The sequence below is a fragment of the Esox lucius genome, chromosome 10, assembly GCF_011004845.1.
Source record: "Esox lucius isolate fEsoLuc1 chromosome 10, fEsoLuc1.pri, whole genome shotgun sequence".
Taxonomy (NCBI): domain Eukaryota; kingdom Metazoa; phylum Chordata; class Actinopteri; order Esociformes; family Esocidae; genus Esox; species Esox lucius.
Window position 1 is genome coordinate 14810305 of NC_047578.1, and position 7969 is coordinate 14818273.

Below are 7969 nucleotides of genomic sequence, written 5' to 3' on the forward strand. Positions count from 1 at the left end.
CACCCGATGCTTGCTGAAGCACCTCCTACAAGTTGGATTGGCTTGATGGGCACTTACAGCATGTACCATATGGTCAAGATGCTCCCACAACAGCTCAGCTTGAGATCTGGTGACTGTGCTGGCCACTCCATTATAGACACTGCTGACTGCTTCTTCTCAAAACAGTTATTGAATAGTTTGGAGCTGTGCTTTGGGTCATTGTCCTGTTGTAGGAGGAAATTGGCTCCAATCAAACACCATCCACAGGGCATGGCATGGCAAAATTAAATGATTGCCTTCCTTCTTCAAGATCCATTTTTACCCTGTACAAATCTCCCTCTTCACCACTACCAGTTATTATTATGTGAACTATGTGAGTCAATATTAGTTGTGTTATTATGTGAACTATGTGAGTTAGTATTAGTTGTGTTATTATGTGAACTATGTGAGTTAATATTAGTTGTATTATTATGCGAACTAAGCTAAAACTGCACTAGTTTCTTCATCTCCCTCTATCAATCCCTGTCGTTCCCTGATGCTCCATCCCTCTTAGGCATCACCTAACCTGCCATTTTCTATTCTCCTGAGCTGTAGCTGACGCAAACACAGCCTCCACAGGCCAAACAGTGATCACCATCATACTGCTGAAGAGAGGTTGTGTGTGTGTGTGTGTGTGTGTGTGTGTGTGTGTGTGTGTGTGTGTGTGTGTGTGTGTGTGTGTGTGTGTGTGTGTGTGCGTGTGCGTGTGCGTGTGCGTGTGCGTGTGCGTGTGCGTGTGCGTGTGTGCGTGTGTGTGTGTGAAGCAACGCTGAGGAGCAGGAGTGTGGGTGTAGGAGGCAATGCCGTAGAGAGGGATTGGGTTTGTGAAACGCTGAGATGGAGGAAGAGAGCGGATGGAAGCGACAGAGCCTTGTTAGACCCGTACATGGTAATTACATCAGTGACCCATTCCCAGGGGCTTCCCAGGAGGGTCTGTCAGCATCTAAGACTCATCTCTGGTTGATTAGACAACGTATCCCGGTCTAGTCTCTCCCTCCAAATCCCTGCCCTACTCTACCTTCCCCTTGGCTGGTGTTCTGGGAGGCCTAATGTCTCCACAATATTGTCAGTAATTGCATATACAGCAGTACTAGCAGCCAGTAGTCATGATGCTGTATGACAAACCATTTTGTTGTCTGAGAATGACCTAAAACTCCTGCACTGGTCGACATGACAGACCAAAACTCAAAATCGGATTGGAGACAACTTAATCCCTTCCTTTAATCTGATGAATAGCCACTCAAATCTTTGAGGACCATTGGATATCTAGGTGAGTTATTAATGTGTTATAATAAGGATTATAGAGTTCGATGGAGTTTTCTGTTGAATGCTTGTCTAAAGTTGTGTGTCTTATAAATGAATCTGAATCCCTACAATTCCCTGCTCTGAAAAGGCAAACACAAGATTCATTTTTCATACTTTGTGCGACCACTCTGTTCTAATCAGAGTCTTTCTGTCTGAAAGTCAACACAGACAAAAATGCATTGTTTCCCAAATATGTATACTGTCTCAACATTAACTCTTTACACTTATGGGAATTTAGCTGTAGGGATGAAGCTAAATTAAAATGCTACTTATAGAATAAATAAAGTTACAGTGACGTGCGGTCTGGGTAAGCAGGGTAGGCACTGTCTAGAACTGCCTACCCTGGGGTTTTGGAAGAAATAGAAATGTATGATATTGTGTTCCAAATAAATACATTTTTCTGCAGTGATTATTGATTTCTCAGCCGACACTTTTTATTAATTACTCCAATTTCTTTTCGATTTTGTGGATTAAATTACAAGAAATATGTGCTGAGTTAATATATTGGCTAATCGCTCTCCACCACTCCCGCTCCCTCTATGATTCGCGGGCTCTACTCCTCAAAAAGGTGGGGCTTTTCCTCCTAGTTCAACCGAATGCAAACAATTTTGACGCTTGACGCAACCCTAGTACCTTCACGTATTCTTATGCCTCTGACAAATTAGATTCACGCACTCCATTACGTTGCGCCAGATGTCATTCATTCCAATGAAGTCCATCACAACGGAGTGGAATCGGAAAGGCCCTCTAGAGGCTGAAGGCTCCGTTGAGAAACAGACACGTCATACTTTGAAATATTTCAAACTTTGCGTCATATTCGCTGCAGCAGAATCCGTTCACATAACCGTAAGTTACCAAATCACAGCAAAACAATCGAAAATAAAACATCGAAATAAGTGGTAGGACATATCTATCACCCATCCCTACAAACATGTTAAATTTACAAATAGAATGAAATGTGAACAACATTACACTAATGTAGTTTCCCGTTTACATAGCCTGCTATAATGTTTGTGATAACGATGGTGACAATTACAAGTCCCATTGTTCAATAGTTTCTTATGATAATAAAAGTGATGGTTATAATGACTTAATCATTTATTAAATAATGTTCCCATCTAAAATGTATATTGTGATGATATTGCTGGTTATAATTCTTGGTCCTTTCTTGAATAATATTCCCATTTTATTCTAAAAAGTAAGTAAGTATCTTTAAATATTAATGACAGAATGTTGTTCCTTTTTTTTTTTTTAAGTTATTGCATACGTGTTTATTTAATATTTTCAGATTATAATTTACCTAAATTGATATTGAGCTTACGGTGTACCTCTATAATGTATCTATTTTCGCGGTAAAAGTAGTAAAAATAAGCTGGGCTGGAAGACTATTTATTGAAACCAAAATGAGAGACAAAGCTTTGTAAAGTTTTCTTCGCTATGCTGGAGGACAGCTGTAATGTCGCCGTCTGCCCAGATCTGCGTCATGTAGCGGAGCAAGATTGCGTCCAAACGAACGCTATAATTACGTACGTTACAATGTGAACCAGGCGTTATGCCCATTATGTCTATGGTTATGCCTGATGTCCACCAGATACGTCAAACTCGTTGCGATGCGCCTGAAGTAATTCATTGTCAATGAAGCAATCCGAGAAAGTACATGTCCAATGTGATGTTGCATTGCGGTGCGTTTGGTAAAACGCCTTTGTTCTATAATTTCCATTTGTGCGTGGTTTTACGGAATTAAGACAATATTTGTAATATTACATATTATAAAAAATATGGTCTATATAATTATAATGACTAAAACAAACTAATAGATGCCAAAGACACTGCTCTCCACACACTCATACTACCTATATATATATATATATATATATATATATATATATATATAGCTTCTGGCTAGAACAAAGTTTTAATGTAGCTAGAAGTTATCCCCAAGTGGCAGACATACGCTGACAAACAGTTGCTAGCATACAGAACGTTCAGAACTTTTGTATAGCCAACAAGTTAGTTACTGACATGGTACCCTTATATTGAATATCAGATGAAATCTTCCTCCTTGCATTATTTGTAGCATTTATGTCTCTATAAATATAATCTGACAAATCAAAAAGGGCAGGATAATCCGAGATTCGTCTTTATTTATAGATACTCTGTAAATAAAAAAATTATGCCACAATATGATACATTACAACACAATTGGCGGATCTGGTCTCGCCAAGGCATCCCTGTCAAACGTGATATGCTTGCACAATACATTTTCTGAAATGTATACTATCAATGTTGTGGTTACAGAATTTGCTATACAAGTGCAAAACAAGTTTGACATTCCCCATTCGCTAGGACTTCCGCCCTGCTTCCACACATACAATTTGCGGCGTACATTGGATACATCCAACGCATACACAAGACCAAACGTTCTACAACTGCTTCTGCACTGCAGTGCTGCAAGCCAATCACAGCGTTCCATTTGAAATGAAGGCACTTCCGATGTATCACAGCGCATTGACGCTGCCGATCGAAACTAAACTTTGCGAGTCATGCAGATTAAACCGGTGATACGTGTTACGGAAACGTGCTGAGATTGATGTAGCAAAATATTTAGAGGAATTGTTCAGAGCTGTCTCAATATACATGTGTAATATACCTGGCTGTGCGGGTCTGTTCGTCTCTCTGCGCTGTCCGCGGATCCTACGCAGACACGTTCGACACTGAAGCAAAAATCAGCCTTAAGGGACAACGACAGCACAGTTCCCTTTAAAACGTGTATGCTTCCAATCTAATGACACGCGTAGGAATAGATATCTAGGAAGTCCAACCTGACTAGTGAGTAGACTATCAGATTTTAGTGTGTTTCTCGGTGCCTATCCTGACGTCACTGGTAAAGTGTAATCATGGTAGGAATTCAAACTGATCAGTCTGGAGATTAATAGGAAATCATTAGGTCAACTAATTCAGTCATGTTAGTCACCTTAAAGTGTCTTTTTTTTATTTACTTTGTTGTTGTGGACCTAGAGCAACACATAGTTGTTTTGTTTGGAACACAACACCTCATCCGGACCTTCAATTAATTACTGTTGTTTATGCAATCCAAAAACTGCTTGTTGTAAAGATCAAAGTCTGGGTCATGTGCTTATCAATGCCCAAATCTGTTTACATGGAAAACAGTGAAGAAACACAGCATTTATTTACACTCAGGTCATTATCTTGGCTTCCCCATTCTCAAGGGTCTACTGGCTCCCCCTTTTGGGTTCTAATTAAATTACCAAGGGACTGTTGTCATCCATCCAGGAGCCTACACTGTGACCTAGTTCCAATAATGAAATAGGATTAACCCCGATATAGGCAGAAGTATTAAAAAATTAAGAAATATGTGGTAGCAACGCATTGATGGATTCCACAGAAAAAACTAAAAATGTGACCAGTTTACCGAATGTAATCAGGTTTTGGTAAATTGCATTAAATACGATTACATTTCCCTTTTTTCCTGTCAAATGAACCAGAGAAATGCCTGAAAATATTGTATCTTTCAATTAATAAAATGAGAAATCAGTTATACTATTTTTCCAGGGGGTTTACTTCCGTCGCTATGATTTTTCATAGTAGACTTATGGGATAATAAAAAACCTTTGGGCTTAGGGCTTACGTACATTACTGAGAGTTAAACTGTAAATACTGTGTAGACACACTTTTTTAGTGTAATGAGAAATGTCTGTTGAGGAAGAGTGGAAGTGTATTCGACAAAGAGGGGCGTCTGGCCCCACCAAGTCTCCAACTTGGTGATGTTAATCAGGGGTCCTGCATAACATTAGCTTCTCTAAAGATCTGGAACCCCAGGTCTGGACCATCAGCCCCCACCCTCCTGAGCTCACCTGAACATCTGTGAAACTCTGAGTGAACTGGAATACAAAATGCATTATTTTGCGTTGATTAAGTGGTATAGTTCCTGTTCTTTGTGTTCATTGTTTGACAAAGTTAAGTAATGCTAGTGATTATTTGGGGGAGTGTTTTAGATATGTCTGATTTTTGGATAAATAGCCATGTCTCCAAAAAGTTATGGGAGTGTGTCCTTGTTAAAGTGACCTACTATAGTGACCTGTATATTTAGGATATTTTTGTTAACCGAAGCTACTAGCACGTTTGTGCTATTGTGTCTTAGATACTTATGGTATACTTAGTAGACTTTTTAACTAGTTGTGAGGACGTAGAATCATATTGGTATTAACTAGGTTTTGTGTTGGATCTTTATTACTTGATTGGAATTGATTGTATTACTTTGGTATATGGATTACTATGGCATTCCTCATCCTGGGCATCCCTTAGTTCTGGGTCCCTGACCAGTCTGGGTGGATCCAGAAATACATGTCATTTTAATGTTAGGATCGTGACGAAAGGACCTCCGACATGAGGTCATTTACGATAACATTTATTTACAAACAATATGGAGTCAGATTTAGAATTTTTGCACTAAGGTGCACTCATTTCCCTAGCTGTCCCCCAGTAACCTTCTAAGTGCTAAACCTTTCGAACCACTCTCTCACACCCCTCAATACAGGAACATTGGGCAGACAGTGGTTGGACTATAAACCCAACACATGTACATGCAATGCCTTGACATTGCCATCATTTATTTAATCAAATGGGGATAAGAATCTTTATCTTTGCAGTTGACCAAAAGCCTAGACTGCTACAAACTGCAGTCACATTCCATGAATGTCCATAGCATCATTATTACCATGATTTTACATCTGGCTATGATGTTTTGTGCACCACTAACAGTATTTCTAAAGTTAGACCGTCACGAAAACTAGCATAATTCCTCCAACATTATCCAGCTAGGTAACATCAGCTAAGCCAGTAGAAGAGCCAGCCAGCAATATAAAATGAAAGGTAATGGAGTTGCCGCAAAACGGCGCAGCACACACAACGTTTTCTAGAAAATCCATCCTGTATGTTTCATCTAATCCACTCAGTCTTATCATCATTAACTAAATTCCTCAGGCCACTATTAGACCACAACAACTGCAACATAACTTCTATTAAGTTCTTTCAGCATTCAATATTTTTCAGTGAATGTTGCTGTAATTAACAGAATGCTGCTACCATGCTTGGCCATCTGAAACAAATTAGATGGCAGAGCGGTTTTAAGTACCATTCCACAAAAAAATTCATAATTAAACAAATTAATAAATGAGATGGGTTATTTGTCCCAAATGGAGTTGTACAAAATTGCAGGTAGTCTTTACCTAAGAGCAAATGTCTCTACATTAATTGTAGAGTTCATCCTTACCTCCTGTTTGGGCCTGTGTCTGCCTACTGCAGGGATAAACTGCAGCACATTATACAATCTTCAGAAAAGGCCATTGGCTTTCTTGTTTTTGATTTCAGGTTACATTCACCTGTGTCTGGGAGGTTCCTCAGTTGGTTATTACAATACCTAATAAAACCCACACCAAAGGAGCATTCAAACTAAAAACCAGGGGTAAAATTTCAAATACATTTCCAAGCCACTAAATATGTCCCGGTGAGTAAATTCCATTAATATGAAATGTAGAGAATTGGGCACTCTGAATTAGTCTAAACAGACTGTCCTCAATACTGAGTATGCAGGCCAGAAGAGCACTTGTCAGGGAATCCACCAAGAGGCCAATGCCAACTCTAAAGGACTTGTAGACACTGAATACTTAAACAATTGCCCAGGTTGTTCGCAAAAGTGGCAAAAGGAAAGCCTTTTTTGAAAAAAACTCACATAGGCAAGTGGGAGACCAAGTGGAAGAAGATGGTCTGAAAATAGAGCTTTTTCTCCATGACGCTAAATGCTATGTTTTGCACAAGCCTCACACTGCACACCCTCCTAAGAACATCATCCCACCATCTGTGAAGCATGGTGGTGGCAGCATCATGCTATGGGAATGCTTCTCTGCGTCAGGGCCCAAACATACAGCCTAAGCCACACTGCAGTGACTTAAAACCAAAGGTAGTGGTGCTGTCTGTTGTAGTCTCACCGCTCCCCTGACGAGATTGTGAAATTGGTAGTTAGCTGTGCTGCAACTCCCCGTAAAGTAGCCTTAGTACTCCCATCTGCTGGAAATGATGAATGTAGTGCACATAAATGCGATTGATGAGAATGTGTTGACTGTCCGTCTGGAGTGTGTTAATGAGACCAATTGTCACACATAATCCGTCTGTTTATTCGCAGCACCCTTTGATCAAAAGGTTTCCATGCTGTTATTAACTCAATTTTTATAGATAAAGGTCACACTCTTGGTCATGTTTGTTATACACACTATTTCTTTCAAGGTCAAAAACTTTAGCAGGGCTAGGAGATAAGGGAAGTTATTTGTGCCGCATTTCCACTGGTGTTTTACCCCGGTACCAGGGCTACACCAGTGATTTGTGCTAAAGTTGGCTCTATCCTGTTTCCATTATACATTTGGTACCAAGGACTTAAGGAGGGGCTCAGGTGGGGAGGGTGGAGTAAACTATCAACACCATTTTGTTTTCCGGTTACGAAAAATAAAAGGCAACATTGTTCTGGTAGTAACCTAAAATAAACAATTACATCATGCTCAGTTTGTTTATATTACGCCGTTTGAACTTGAGTAATAAAACAAATTTCTTCTTCAAACTCCGGCTTCTTCTC